General features: G+C 37.7%; 1 long non-coding RNA gene across 1 annotated transcript in view; it reads left to right on the top strand.

The window, feature by feature from the left end:
* The window catches only part of LOC126638278 (uncharacterized), a 300580-nt gene extending 284214 nt beyond the window's left edge, over positions 1 to 16366 (top strand). Inside the window, exon 5 of the long non-coding RNA XR_007628573.1 lies at positions 16327 to 16366. This is a non-coding gene — a long non-coding RNA (uncharacterized LOC126638278). The remainder of the gene's footprint in view (positions 1 to 16326) is intronic.
* Positions 16367 to 16674: the final 308 nt, after the last annotated feature.

Raw genomic sequence — 16674 nt, 5'->3', positions numbered from 1 at the left:
CCATTGCCCTTTCTAGCTCTATCTTTGGCATGAATAAATGTAAAATTTTTAACGGTGTACAGACAACAAAGCAATCAAAAGAACGAGAAGATATGAAAGAGGATTTGCCAGAACTTGGGTTTCCTAATAGAGAACTTATTGTCAATTAATGTTCTCTGGGATATTGTCCTTGTGAAAAGGTGATTATAAAAATAATGCCATTTACTGGTTCCATCCACTGCATTCTAAAGGCTGAGTAGATTTTTCTTACTGTTGGTTGCTATAGTTGTGCTGCCCTATCAGGAAGCTGCCCCACATGGCCACCTGTTTCTTGACACTTATTAAGAGACTGAGGATTTGAATAATTTTCTCATCAACTGGTATTGCTGCTAAAAATCATGGTAGTTGTGAAATAAGGTTTTTAAATACAAGATCAAAACCAGAAATTGGAGTAAAGCTGACTGCATCATTGTCCTGAATTGAGGCACACACAGCTGCTCCTCATGTCATTCTGTCTTTCACCTTCTTTACTGCAGCATCATTTCCAGTGCATGGGGTAGGATGTAGGATCCTAGACAGGATAAGAATGAAACTAAGGGTAGGTGGAACATAACACTGTAAAAAAAGAAATCTTTTAGCAATGTACAGTGGTTTGTGCAATACCTTGTAACCAAGTTAAATATCACGTTGCACAGGACACCCCAACTTGTTTGAGCTGCAAGGGCAAAGATGTCTTATGAAAGATGTTCTGAAGGACTTTAACCCCTTATCAAATAATGCACAGGTCAAGAAAAACCTAGATAGATTTTTTTTTTTAATTTATTTAGAATTAACTGGAAGACCTCTATTTTTCTGCTTCATGCTGTGCAGTAATTATAAATTTGAAGGCACTAAGTGGCACTGCACAGGCACTTGTTGAAAAATTTGGTGAACTATCTAATATCTAAAGGTTTCAGTGAATACAAGTAATCTGGTCATTGACATTGGAGCTGGGTGTGGTATCAGAGGCAAAAATAAGTATTATGTGAAGTAGGACCAGGTTTAAAGGGGACAAGTCTTTTCTTTCCAGATCTGTGAGAGGGTGGTCTTCTCAAATCAAAATATCCTTCCTTCAACACACTGATTGTTCTCTGAAGCTTTTATTCTAGTGTTCCAGGTCTCTGGCATTGTGGGTTTTAACATCATCATTATCCAACTTTTGAATCTCATAGATCTGCCATTTCTGCATTAGGTACTGCACAGATACTTTATAGGGACAACTACTTTGCTAGTTTTTTGTGACTGTGCCTTTACATGGTGGAGCTTTGGTGTGGCTTTTTTTTTTAATTTTTTTTTTATTTATTATGATTTGTTTGGTTTTGGTTTAGTTTGTTTTTATTTAATTGATAAAACCATTTGAAACTTGTTATATGCAGCCTGTTAGGAACAGTGTAGAAGGAAGGAAGCAATTGTCAGGCTTAAGTGAAAGCAGTCGATGTTCTAACATCACTTATCTCATGAGACCATTGCTCAGCTGTTTGAATCCTGCTGTGGCAACATCACAGCTTTTAAGGCAGTGACCCAGAGGAAGGTGGTCCTGCTCTCAGGAAGAGTGTATTTTTAGTGGCACTGGGGGGAGAAGGAGGACAAGGAGATGGGAAAACTGCTAGAGGGCAGTAAACAACAGAGGATTCAAGTTGGATGTTCTTTCCATTATTTCTGGCACAAAGCAGTGGGATAAATTTAGAATCTTCATAGCTACATCCCTGACTGTCTTTAAGGTGAAAAATTACAAAACTGCTGAAATGTTGACACTTTCCGTAGGAAATAAAAAGTCATTTATTGACGAGGTGTGTCCGTGTTGGTTCCCCAGCAATCCTACCCTTCGGCAGCCCAGTTTTGTGCATGTTTATGAGGCAGGTACTTCTCCCATAAGTGAAATACTTCAGTGGTGCTGTTAATCTTCAACAGTTATATAGCCCTGTGTCTGCTCAGCATATCTTCTTTATGTTGTATCTCTCAACATTGTAGTATCACCCTGTTCTAAGAATTCCACAATGCTTAGTCAAGTTATAGCTACATGAGATGAAAATGTAGAGGTTCACTGCTGGCATAGCTTAGACAGATATTTTTACATTGAAATGTAAATTTCTTTGATGTAAACTTACACTACTGTAGAAACAAGACTAAACTTTAGTTATATTCAGATTCTAAATCATTCACAAGAGAAAAAATACTCTAGTTTAAGGTTTGGTATGATTAATTCTGTATGTCAAGGGTAAAATGGTGTATTTCTCTTTTCACAGGAAAAACAAATGACCATCAATTCTAGCACTGACTTCTGATTACAATTTGTCCTCTTTGTTTATTTCACAATTAGTGTACATAGATTAATAATTACAATTCCTGAACCTGATAATTTATGCATTAGTATTTAGCCCCTGTCATGTCTTTAATTTTTGCAATTAATTGTTTTAATAATGGAAAGGTTAATTGCACTATTCATCAGAACAGCTTGCTGTGAAATGGTAGAAAAATAAGAATCTTTAAAGATAAAGGGCATGCTGAGTGCTCCGAGCTGTCATTTCAGCTGAGGGAAACTCGCTGAAATAGCCAAGTGGGTTCACTCAGTTGCTGAGATTTCAGGCATCAGAACTGATTCCATTAAAGCAAAAAGAATTGTACCAAATTACAGGTCACTAAAAAAAAAAAAAAAAAAAAATCTTCATTGAAGAATATCTGATGTTCTGCTGTCTGCACTCTGGCAGGGTCCAAAGACATGCACGCCTCCTCAGCTTGCTTTGAATGCTGGTGTTTAAAGTGTGTTTTCAAATTTCTTTAGGACTCCTGTCAGAACCTGAGTGCTGCTTATGTCCTGATTAATCCTTTTTACTACAAGGCCAAATTGTGTTGCTACCTGAGCCTGTCAACCAGCTGCTGCTCAGCCATTAGAGCTGGGGTAAAGCAAGTGCATAATTGGTGTGTACCTCTGGTTATACAGATACAAAGTGCTTAATGACCCCTTATTCTTAAACATGAATTAAATATGCAGGTGTAAATAACTGCAAAAAAATGATCAGATTGGGATTTTCAAGTCCCTCTTAATTTTGATTTATTGAAATATTTGCCTGAGGAATTGGCTCATTAGGGTGAGAAGTGTTTGTCCTGCTATAATGGTGCAAATTTTCAACTTTTTAAATACATGTAGTAAAGTCAGGAGGAGTGTGTGTTTAAAGGAGAAAACAAATTATAATTCTGGAGCCAATCTGAGACATTTTAACACAGCCCTTTGGTAATCTTCATTCATGCTATTGACAAACCATACCCATTTTGGGAGCAGAAAAATCAAATAGTGTTTAGTGATCAGAGCTGTCAGTCAGTCAACGGAAATTGTGTTTTATAAAGTCGATGTAACAATATTAACAAGACAAGTGTCACTTTTTCTGCCAACAGGATTATGAAATGGCAGAGTTTATTGAAATTTACACCTTAGCATCTGATTTTCACTTTATCTGTACAAGTGTCCCAATTTGCAACTGGCCACAGGATGCTACCAGTGGTAAACTTAGTGGGAGAAACTCAAGACAATTCCCACCTTCAGTTAGACGGACATGAGCTTATGTTAGTGCAGACTTTTCTCAGGAAATGTGCAAAAGTAATTTTCATTCCCTTTAAATTAATTCTCGCTATTAAGCTGTGCAATAGACTCTGTTTTTATTTTCTGTGTATGAAAGTAGCTAAAGGACCTCTGAAAAACACCAGACTGATTTCTGATCCAACTATGAACACCTTGAACCATAAATCTCCAATAAGGGTATGTTTTCATGATCCAGATATTTGATAGGATCCTCTCAGGAAATACACATTTTCTCTAACCCTCAATATACTTTTCCTTTCTATTTTGGTCTAAATCAGTAGTATTGTGCAGAAAATGAAAGTGAGGGACAAAAAAGACACACTGAAATATCTTGTGTGTTAGAAAATAAACTTGATCATAAATAGCCACTAATTAGTTTTTGCTAGATGGCAACCTTTTAACTTTCCTTCTTTAAGCTGTATTTCATAATGCTCCATGTGATTACATCTGGGCTGCAGAGATGCTTTCCTTAACATAGCTGTAATTAAGGGTCTCTCCATGCAAACAATTTCGATGCAATCTTTGGTCCATTGGCATCAACGTAAAATATTTTATTTATTTTTCTGGGCATGAAAATTATATCTGTCTTTTCTAATTGCACCACTTGTTTCATTTGTCTTCTCTCAGCCCACAGCCTGACTGCCATTTGCAGCTGACCAGCGCTTTTCATTCCAAACACAAAACATACTCCAAGAAAAGAAATCAAATGCTTTTATGAGGTAGCCTTCTGAATTCTGATACAAATGCTTTTTACAAATTGTGGATGTGTGCACATATATATTTAAAATATGGTACTACGGATTTTTCTTTCCAATATTTTGCGCAATTTTTATGGTTCCTGCGACCTCACAGAAGCTGATATTCAACATCAAGGACTTTGACAAATGCAGGACTCCAACTATTCAGTCACATTTTCCTCTGTATGTGATGAAAAATGTAGGTCTCTCAGCTCTTGATGGATATTGGCTGAGAAATTCTCAAGTCTGCACTGAGAAGTTCCCAAGCAGAAGGGTCTGGAGGCTGCTGTGGGCTGGAGGCTCTATCCCACTCTTAGAGAGCATTGCTGGGCACGTGTCTGCTTTAAATGACAGTGCCTGGAGAGATGGGTGCAAAGGGGCACAGAGATGTGATACAGCTGGAATTGTGCAAGAGCAGAGAGGGACAGTCAGGATGGTGGAAAGGCACAGGCCTGCCCTGCAGTGATGGACCCCAGCTGAAGGAGATATCCCCACCCCACCCCTAAGGAAGCAAACCCGAAAATAGGCTCAGCCTGATAACAGTGACCCTCTGTATAACCAGAAGCTGCACTCACAACAGTCCAGTTGCAGGATCATGACCTGATCATGAAGTCCTTGAGGAAAAAACAGTTTCTTTGTGCGTGCTAGAGGTTAATTTATGGATCCTCTCACTGATGTAGGGTGGAGCTATTCTGTAAGTCCCAAGTGTTTCTTCAGTCCATTCTGCTTCCAGGGGTGATGTGGGCTCAAGTCCTGCTTTACAGCCCATGGGGGCTTTCTGAGAAGGGCTGCCCTCAGGCTGCTTTCCTTGCACAGCACTGGAGCTGTTGCAGGGGTTTATCCCAGCAGTCAATAATCCCCAGCTGTGGTCCAGCCTGGCCTCCTCCACAGAAATGTCTGTATCACCCGTTGTGGAGCAGCATCACTTGAGCAAGAGGAATTACTTGCCTGCACATTGCTCTAATCAGCTGCCCAGTTTTGGGATAGTGAGAAAAATGTGCTTTTAAGTCATTGTTGATCTTGCCTGTTACGAGGAATTTTGGTATAGCCATAGATGTTACTCTAATTAAAGAACACAAGTACTAAGATAAATTTAATGTCTATTATTTTCCAAAGAGAAATAGTACTAGTTTTTTTTTACCTAGAAATGAGCTATTTGCTATGACAAATCTTTTTCCTAGGACCATAAGCTGTCTTTACAGGCATCCAATGAAAAACTTAATACCGCTTAAAAATAAACCTTGCATTAAGTATTTCTGGCTGAAATACTGTTTATAACAGCATAGTGCTAATTATGCCTGCTTTCCGTCCTCTGATGTAGTATGATTCCAGATCGTATGTCAGAAACTGAACTTTCTGGTATTTATTAATACATTTAAGTGATAAACAAAAATTACCTATTGGAAAACATAATAACTACTTATATACAACAACTCATCTCCATCACAAAAATGGATTTTTAGCACCAAACAGAAGGTTTTGTACTTTGACTGTGCTGATGCTGAAGGCATCAGTTAAATTAGAATCCTTTGATATGTTAATTATTTATTGTTGTAAATTATGCATCCTGTAAAATCAAAGAGACACATAACCTATAATTTATTATTCATTTAGCATGAAAACTTGTCTTCATATAACAATCTCTCTGTTAGGTATGGAGTTCTGATTTGAAATAAAAGCTTTTAATATGGGCTACAGTTAAAACACAAAAGAGGTTGAGGTTTTCCTGAACATGTGAAAATGATCTCTATGACACAGTTTAACCCCTTCAGCTTTACTAATCTTTTAAGTTCCCTGAAGGATGTACAGTTATGGATTCATTAGGTGTGGGCTAAAAGTGACTGGAGTTTCATTTGTGTATTTGTTATTAGAAGATTACTAGGTGGGGAACTGGGTTTTGTTAGTGCAAGAACTCTGGAGAGCAGCTATGTGTATTTTCATTTGCAACAAATTTTGCAAATCTTGATTGATTTTGACATTGAGAAGGAGGTTGTGAAATTCTTGGACTGTGTCTGACTTGCTCTTTCCATTTGTTTTATTCTATTTCAAAGTTTAGAGCAAAATTATGGGTTTTGAATTCCAGACAAACCAGAAGAACAGATCTGCACTACAGGATTAGAAACTGGGGATATTTGTGCAGCTGTAACAAAACTGTAAGCTTTCCCAAACCACAATTTTGTGTCTTCATCCTCCTCTGTGCACTGGGCGTTCTTTTGGTGTTGGAGCAGGATGTAAAGTAAATGCTACGTCTTGGTTGCTAAGATCTTGGAATTTCTTAGAGATTTTTTTTGTTCCATAAGACAATAGAAATGGGAAGGCAAGCTATGGTTCTGTTTCTGATAAAAGGAACAGGAAATAGCTATGCATGTGTCATACTCATGTGCATCACATGTACTGAACACACCATAACATCTCGAGGTCAGCAGGGGAAGAAAGGTCCCACTGAGTTCTTAGTTCTAATATTTTGTTATAGAAGAAGAAATGCTGCATTGCAAAATAGCTTAGCAGAGTGAGTTTTAGTGTGAATGAAGAGGTATGAACAGAAATGCAGGAGGATACAGGTAATGACTATGTTCTTTAATTTTTTCAGAAGAATTGCTTTGATTTTCTTATGGTATTAAATGCCTAGGGAAATTTCAGGCTTGTTACAGAATTTAGAACTAATGTGTAGTATTTATAGTGAAATATTTATAATTGGTCTGTATGGAAGTATTTATTCCACATGTAAAATCTTCATAGAAAAAGGTAAGAAATCTGTGTAAGAACTGGTTTTGGAGAAGTGCCCAATTCAGCAGGTGTGTGACACCCTCCCTTGATCAGCCAGTAGACTTTTCTTCCTTTGTGTTATAGCAAAGGTGCAGCTCAGTAAGATGGGAGTGAAAGGAGAATGCTAAATCCACTTTTGGCAACTCATGTGATCTGATGAGATTAAGATTAAACTGGGATGAAGAGTATGGGATGAGGAAAAAGTCCCCAGAATATGTTTAGGCACTTAAATTTATTTTGTCTGTCTCTGTTCTGACCAAAAGCAGTGGACAAAAACAATGTCATCTCTAAGAGCATCTGCTGAAGAGTTCTTCCATGGGTGAGGAGATCCCTTCTCTTATGCTAAGCATGCAACACTCATGCACATTTGTAAATTAAAATGAAGGAAATTTTTTTAACAATTTCCAACGATGATGGGAAAGTCTGCAAGATTAAGTAAAAAAGAAACAAGGTGATAACAGTAACGAATCCTGCATTCCATGTCATTTTGCCTTTAAGATGCAGCAATGCTTTTCCTTCTCTACCCTAAAACTCTTTAAAGCTGCCTGTGTTCACACTGATATTTTTTTTTGAAGAGAAAAATGATCCAAAATAAGGAAGAGTTTTTCAGTAGTTCTTGCAAACTCAGCAGGGAAGCCAAGGTCTGTCAGCTCTGTTCTGCATGTGAAGTATTTTGAAGAGCTCCAGAGCACAGCTAATGTTTCTAAGGCTTCCTTAAAGAAAGGTCAGTGCAAACTACAAGAAGCTGTAGGCAGCAAGTCAAAATAGGAGGAAAAAAAGTGTATTCTTCCATCTTTTTGGTTATGCTAACAAGCTCAGCTATTCAGAGCTTATAATGGTCAGTGTCAAAATGAGAATATAGTCGACCATCTTGTAGAGATAATGGCAGTTTTTATTTGCATAAATGTAAGCTCTCTGTATATGTGTACACAGAAGTTCTGGTGTAGTTGCCTACTTCTGTTCTTTTGTTTCAATTAGCAATTGTTTTTCCTTTCCCTTCAGTAATTTTTCCTGTGTGCTAGTTGACCTTAGAAACAAACTTGTTTTTTCATGACATGTGTTAACAATTTCTGTTGTTCCTGGTGTTCTGTTTGGTTAATTACTATTAAGACAACTGTTTCAGATTGTTTACATACTCCCAGCTTTTTTGCTGAACTCAGGTCTCCCTCAATATAATGCTGCAAAAGGACATCCCTGTCATCAAAGGATTTTCCCTATAATTGCATATAACAAAAGATAATAATGTTGTCTTATAATCTAGGACTATATTCTGTGTAGTATAAATCTTTATAATGTTAAACCCCCATATTTATTACCTGTTCCATCTTGCTGCTAGCATTCCTATTAATGCTTCTCTTAGTAAGGCAGAAATGGTACTTCTGCTCTTTATAGTGCTAGAAAAGATTGAAAAAACTCTTTGTGCACAAATCACAAGAAAGCATAACTTATCTGTTACAGAGCAAGGAGATTAAACACATGGCCATAAACTCCTTGCAATCATGGTGACTGAGTACAGGCCTCTTCTGATTGCTTTAATAAATCCTTTAAGTATACTTTCAATCTCCCAACGATTCCTGACAAAGCTTGTGTGCTGCTGTTGTGCATCTGCCGACATCTAAAGTTCCGGTTATGAATATTTTATGTGGCTTATCACTGCACTTGTGTCCCTAGTTTGGGAGATGCTGCTGTGCCGTTTGTTAGTGCTTGTTAATGCTGTACTAGGCAGAAAAAAGGAGGGGTATATAGTTTTGTAATCTACCCTTTCCTTTCCTTCTATAGGAGATATAAAAAATAATGATGGTGAATGATTGATGAGGTGATTGCATTTCACAGATTATGAGACCTTAGTGCATTAGCAAAATCGTTTTGAGGACTTGGCTTGGCTTCCTGTGTGGAGTGTATGAGGGGTAGGTCAATGGTGTTGCAGTGGTGGGGGATGAAATAGGATACTGGGAAATCTGCTGTACCTGTAACTGCTCAGCTGCTCTTTTCTGGTGTAGGAAACCAAAGCTGCATACACGAGCGTCCTTGTGGGAGCAGTTGTGTTTGCATCTAGGTTTCTTCTTTTTAGTTATTTGCAGATATGTAGACACCTCAAGATATTTGGACTCCATCTGTAAGAGTCCATGGAACGATTCCCACATACTCACATTTGGACCCAGCAAGTTCATTTCCATGCGTACCAGGCACACTTGCACACCTTCATACGAGCACTCCTGTACTCACAGGGGGTGTGTTTCGGTAGAAAGTAAGAGAAACTGTCCTGTAATAAATATTACTTCTTATTTGGGATCAAGAGGCCTGTCAGAATGGTGTAACCCCAGCAATTTTTGAGTACTCTTGGTTTTTTGTCCCACCAGGAAGGAACTATTACTTGTATCACCCTGTGTTAAAAAGCTGCCAGTGTTAAGTACAAAGGAATAATGAAATAAAACAGGATTTGGTTTGTTACCTATTTGGGATTCCTTTTCAGAAAGACTTAATCTGACAGAGTTTATAGCCAGGATTGTTTGCAGAATAACATATTTTAAGTTAATACTAGTAAATACAGAATGCGAATTTTGGGCTACTCAGGCGACTCTTTTCAAAACTGATCTGGTGGGTTAAGAGCTCTGGGGACAACATAATTACGTATTATTTTTCCCAGTATAGATCCTGCAGTATACTCCTGTAAAACAATTCCATTTATGGCACTAAACCAAGCGATTTGGGTTAAGAAATTTTGCAAACAAAGCAATAAATGTTAAAGCAGACTAAGCAGTGTAATGCCACGTAAATAGGGGAGAAACCACTGCATGAAAAATGCAAATGTGTCTGGGTTCAGTAGTTCAATGAGAGCATTACCTGAGTATCTACATTTGAGGCTGTAATTATATTGGCTGATGCCTGCTTTCAGCACATGTAGATAGCAGATCTATGTAACTATACTTGAAATTAAAGGCAATTTACTGCCACTCACCTTTAAGTTTTTCTTTTTACCTGTCATTATTTGTCTTGGCATGAAACGGTTTCCAGAAGAAACCTGACTGGAGGTTTCATAAGCTTGTAAAAAAGATGATGATGCATTTGGACATTAGGGCTAGAACAAGCCTGTTTCTTTTCAGTACCTGAGAGAAATTCCCTTGCAGAGTTGTCAGGAACTACATTAATTTCTCAGGTCTGTGTTTTATGACCATTCTTGTTAAAATGTGAGCCAGTTTCTTCACTACAGTTTAATTTGTTGAGGCATTTGCCCAGAATGTGTTTATTCCCTTCTTTCAGAGATGTAGTGTGTATTCAAATATTCAAAATCATCACGTAAATAAGCTATTAGCTTCCTATACCTTCTGTATCCTCAGAAATGAGATATTACTGCATCAAAAGCAGATGGAGAATTGTCTATTTTAACTTGGCTGTGGTTTTAGCAACTCAGATAGCACTTAGATGAACAAGAATACTTACACAAATATCATCTTAGGAACACTACATTTGTATTTCCTTCCTGCAAAAAAAAGAAAGAAGATGTATGCAGTACTCAAATAATACCAAAGGTGCCCAAAGATATTGGTGAATATCAGCAAATCACTGAAGATTTGGGGCAATACAGAACCATGAAGATGATGCTTTCTGATTTTCACTACAAAAAGAAGTATCTGGGATAACATGTAAGATAAAAAGAGTGTACAGGTCCCAGGGATTTCTGTTAGTAAAAGCTAAGAATAATTATAGCTAGAGATGTCACAATTTTTCAAGACATTAACAGTATAGGTCAAAATAGTTTTCTTTGTAATTATTCTTTAGTTCTTTTGGCTTATAAAAGGTATAAACTATTTTGCAAGACCATGCCAGGGGTGTTGGTTGGTTTTTATTGTTTGCTTGTTTTCTGTTTTACTTCTACTAGCAGTTTAAAACTCAACATGAGGACACATAGGATGTTTCACATGTTTAGATTCTTGGAAATAGTTACTCTTGAAACTGAGAAATGCAGAAATTATCAAAGCCAATTACTTATCAAGTCAATTACTGGAATAAAGCCATAACTATTAAAATGCATTGTCTCAGCCCGTGAAGTTGGTTGTTATCTCCAAGTTTTAATATAATTTTGTGACCAGTTCTAAATCCACAATTAAGTGTTGGATGTGTCTTCTCAACCAAAAACTGATTGGGGGGCAAACCATCTCACCTCAAGGATCTTAACAGAGTGAGAAAATTGGTTTCAAATTAACTCTTTGTGATCACTCCCCTGAAGAGGAGAGGACCAGCTAATAGCAGTCCTACTGTCCAGAGGGCTCTGCTCTTTCTAAAGGGTCTTTTCTTTGAAAACTCTGCCAGTCTGCACTTGCACCCTGATGCTCCAGACAGCCAAGTCTTTACTGCTCTGGATAAGATCTGCCTTTTCCATTCTTCCCCCTGTATCTTCCTCATCCTGCTCCTTCAGTATTTCTGCTAAGCCCGGGATTCCCATAAGTCTGGCTGATTGATTTCCTTCCCACATTTCTTCCTGAGGCTGTTCCACACATTTGAAGACTGTCCTTTTCATCCCCGGGCCCTCTTTGCTTCCAGTCAGGCTGATAAGGGGCTGTCTGTCCACATTCCCTGATCCCTCCAGCTGGCAATTTTCAGACTGATTTCTCCATAGTAAAGCCTAGGATTTTTCACCAGGATACTGACAGCTGTTATTTTTTATTTCCTGTTACTAAGAAATTAGGTTTTGAATACTGCACCAAAATTGGCTTGGGGGAGGTCACAGTTTACTTGGAAGTGCATTTTTTCAGTGGCATTATTTTTTAGTGGCAGTAAAAGCTGAATTTAATGTGCTGTACTCTAAATTTTATCAGTTGGATGAATGTGTGCATGTTGTAATATTCATAAGCATTCTCCAAAGAGAAACATATTAATTCTGATGTATCCAAGTATGTTCATAAATATTAGTTGGCTTAAATTTTTTCCTTAAAGTTTTCTGTATTAGTTAACTTTTTGACTGATGTGGATGGGGTACTTTGATAAGTGAATACTTATGAAGATGGAAACAGTCTAAACTATGTTTTTCTGCTTTTTAAAAATAATATAATATGAGCATATAAGGAGGAGGATTCATATTGAATAAAACTCCATGACAATGTTCAGGACAAGAATTTCTCAATTATTTTCTTGTCAGAAGAGCATCCAGTGGAGTGATTGAGAATACTGCTGCTACCAGCAAAAAAACACCCCCAAACATTACTATTTGTCAATTCATTATTTTATTATGGAACTTTCAATACTTGAGGTCATGTAACCACAGTTCTGGGCTGGAGTAAGAGAACACTTGAGATCTGTGTCAGCATGGCTGGAGAAGTTTGAAATCACTAACATTAAAAGCTCCAAACCTAGAAATCAACAGAAAGAAAAGAAGTGAGCCTAATATTGGTATCCTCAAATCTGTTTTGGCATTATAGAAATTCCCTTCTTACTCTGCTTGGTAGGTAACCATAGGCAGGGAGTTAGGACAGCTATTCTGGTATCTTCAGTATTTATTTCTCCTAGAAAGAAAATAATTGGACCAATGTAACTATGTATTTGCTTTATAAGTTATTTTAGGAGCTGGAAATGCCTCACAGTGTGCAGTGAGATGGTCTTTCTTTTCCCACTATTTCTTCCACACCTCAGCCTTGCTCTTTTACCATCATGACTTGAATTTGGTTTGGGTCTGGTTTCTGTAGTAGGTCCAAATTAACCAATAGTAATAATAATAATAATAGTGAACAATTATTTCTGTAATGTTACAATTGGAAACTCAGTAATAGTCTGATGTGGTGCTGCTGCCCTAACTGAAACATACCCCAGCTTTAAGTGAGGATTCAATACATGAGACATTCAGAATGGAGCCTTTGGGAGAAATAGTTTGTTTTGTTACTGGTTTGAGTCAAATATAAGTGCAAGATTCCTTTACCTGAGAGCAGAATTTAAATTCCTTAGGGATTGAAATTTCTTTTTGCCTGAGAGGAAAGGTACAGAAAGTAATGCTACAGTTGATATAACTAGGAACTTAAACCATTTTTCCAACAATAACGTAAAGCAGAGCTCAATCTTGTATCAGTGCATTCCACAGAGCTGTAGGAGAGTCCTAAGTGCTTGTGCCATGAGGAATGAAAATGTCACTGTCTGGAGCCAAGCCATGGAGATGGACTCTCATGGAATAGCCACTGGAATGAGCGTGTGCTCTGCTGCCCCAGGGAGGCACCTGAGCCTTCAGTGCCACCACCAAACCCAACAGCCTTTCTTTGGGCAGACACCCAAACCAAACTGCTGGGGCAGTTCATAGTGTATCTCCTCCCCCTGCCTTTTGTCCCGGTGTGTCCCCAGCTCCGTGGTTGCACTCCACTCTCTGGCACAGCAGCACTTCCCTGGAGGGGAAACCAGGCTTTGAGCAAAACTACTAAAGCTGCCTGGAAGGGAGAGGTCCTGCAGGTGGTCTGTTCTGAAAGATTTCTTGCATGACTTGAAGTTACCTTATGTGCCAATTTTAAAAGATGAAACAAGTCATATTCACTTCTAATGCCTGAAGTTACTTACATTAAATAATACTGAAAAGACAATTCAATTCACAGTATTAATTAGTATACAACATTTAACTCCTGGACTGCAGTGAAATGTTTCCATTGAACTTTTAAAAAAAGTTATGGTTTACTGTACTGATAGCTAATGTATCATTTTCCCAAATAAATTTAGCAGTTATTCCATTGTCTGGGCTTCCACTTATGAAAGTTGACTCCTGTTAGCCACCCCTCCGTAATGGCTTGTGGGGACATATTGAACAGAAAACCAAACTAATGCAGACATTTTTCAGTCTCCTAAAATGATTAAAGCTGATGTAAAAAGAATCATTAGAATTGAAAACATTAGGATCATTAAAAAGCCATTAAATCACCTCACTCCTCTGATTTATTTAACAATAACCTTATTTGGTCTCTGTTTTAACATCACAGAATCCCATCTTTTGTCTCTAATTATTGGCAGTCACCCACCATGCAGTAGCAGGAGGTGTTCATCATGAATCCCCTCCTTTCATGTCTTCTTTTCAGTTAATTCTTCAGCCTTTGCAGATCTTGCAGCCACTTTGGCCACATGCTTAAGCTCAAACATAAATAGATCAATTGAAACCTGCACAACTGGTTGCCTACTTAAAGACTAATGTTCAGGCTATCAGGACCTATTAAAATAACCCACGCTGAACTCTACTATTACCTTAATGGATCATATTTAATTCCAAGTGCTTTGCTTACAAATGACATCAGAATTTTAAGCAGTGCTTGCTGTAAAAGCTATAACTGAGGTTCTCTGAAGCACACTTTAGCTTTTTTTTAACCCAGCATAGCAGTGGAAATCCCAGACCACGATGAAAAAAAGAGACCTTTGTCACAGTTCTCATTTGATGCTGGCTCTTGTCACTTAATGACTTGTGCAGATGATTGACTTTAAATATATCTGCCGTCCCATGGAGATCATGGAAACAATTCATGTACTTCATAAGCAAGCATATTGAAAGGTTTTATGTGGAGAACTAGACTTTTCAAAGGAGCTTTTTATCTTTATGAAAGGGCTCTTAATTTCAGTAAACAAGAATAAAAATAAAATCATTCTTGTTTCTTTTCTCAAAGGAGACTCCTAGTACTTTTGAAAAAATGCTGAAAATGGGTGGAAAATAATTATTTTGGAAAGACTGTGCTCAAACTACTGATGGAGCTGTTGGACATACTGAGAGAAATAAACCCAAGATTTTTATAAACATTTTCTAGATAAATGTCTACATCAGCTCTTAATTCTGAAAAGCACATCTTCAGAAAACAAGAGTGACTTAAGAAACAGTGAGAAGAGTTTCCCAAAATATTCTCTGGCAAAAATCCTCATGAAAACTTATGTTTGATGGATACCTGTAATTTAGAAAGCCATAAATAAACCCCACATTTCAGGAGTATCCCTAGTTTGCCTCCCAGGATACTCCACTGAATGTACTTTGCTGAGTTTCGTGTCAGTATAACCAGGAGTAGGTTCTAATATGGGACAGTTATGGCATCTTGTTTGGGTATAGCAGGGAACTGCTCTCCATAGTTTGTGAGAGAATTGACATCCAACCTCATCTTAACAGAAGTCCAAGGTTTATAAGGACATAATTCTCCCGCCCTGGGGGCAGTTTGGAGTGTACATCTCAGGCTTTAGGAACAAGATACTTGAGAAATATTCTCATTTTTCAGAACAAGTTGATGGATACTTATCCCATTCTGTAGGTGTCTAATCCTTTCACTCTTTAGACCATCTTTTTTTTATATCTATATAATATATATTGCACTGGTGCTGTCTATTAGTGTTTACTTCTATATTAGCTTCCATCTTACCAACAGTAATCACCGTTGTTTTGACACTACTTCCGAAGTTTTTTGCTTTGTGACTGTTAAAGCATCAAAATTGATCAGCCATATTAAAACTAACTCATTATTTTGAATCTTGCATTATATTATGGACTGAGCTTTATACTCTGAATGCTTTCCTGACAATTCCTCTGACAACTGTTTTCAAGAAAAAGAGGAGTGGATGTGTTCATGTTTTAAATGATTTAAATGTTTTGAATTTTGAATTCAGTGCAAGTGAGGTACTTGTCTAATGTGGTCGAAGGGAGAGAAGAATGTAGATGTTGGACTATCAGCTGTTAACTGCAGTTTTCAATCTAAGTATCTCTAGATGAATATGCCCAGGATTATATTTGGAAATCAAAAAGTAACTTGCAGGCTGTAACTGCAATAGCAGAAGGAAGTCTTTTCATTTTTGAGAGGGGCTGTGCCAGGGGAGCTGCATTTGGGGAATGCTTGATGGGAGGTCTGCTTTCCTTGTCCTCTAATGAACGTAGCAGGAGTTTAATGGAAAGTTGTTCTTTTATGTGCTCCAAACACCATGATCCTAATAGGACATAGAGCATAATTCCTGGTGCTTCTCTAACATTCCTCGAATCTTTTAGAAAAACTAGATTAAAAAAATAGTATTTGGGCCTCATTGTTAATGTGGGAGCTCTGTAAAATTTCACTCATGTAAAACAGGGCAGAATAGATCAGATCTCAAATCTGGGGATTGTACCAGATGACTTATCAAACCTGAAGCTGGTCCATGGCAGTTTCTGTACTATCTGCTTTTCTTTCTGTAAAACAGTCAAGCACACTATTGCTTTTTCTTCCTGATATTATGCCTGTGCATAATTTTGATCTTCTCTTCTTACAGGTCATTTGGCTTGACCTGTGAATCTGCAGCAGGCAATGAGATAGGAAGATAGCTGCCATAGGTAAGTGCTTCTTAAAACAAAAGGTACATGTCAATCATTTACTACCAGGAAATCGAACAGACTTTTTTTGTCTAGTGTTGCTCTAGTGAGAATTGATGCCATGCTGCTGATTAAGCTGTCATTTCACTATGAGCTGCTTCTGGCTGGAGCTGTGGTTAAAACATGATTCATTAGAATATTGAAAATGTATATATATTAATACCACTTCTTTCATATGCTCACATTTTCTAGTCACTGAATGGTGTGGTAGTTAATGTCCCAATTAGCTGAATGGCAGCTGCTGGTTG

This window comes from Myiozetetes cayanensis, unplaced genomic scaffold, assembly GCF_022539395.1.
Source record: "Myiozetetes cayanensis isolate MyiCay16 unplaced genomic scaffold, myiCay2020 scf17, whole genome shotgun sequence".
NCBI lineage: Eukaryota > Metazoa > Chordata > Aves > Passeriformes > Tyrannidae > Myiozetetes > Myiozetetes cayanensis.
This window is presented reverse-complemented; position numbering and strand designations above follow the sequence as displayed.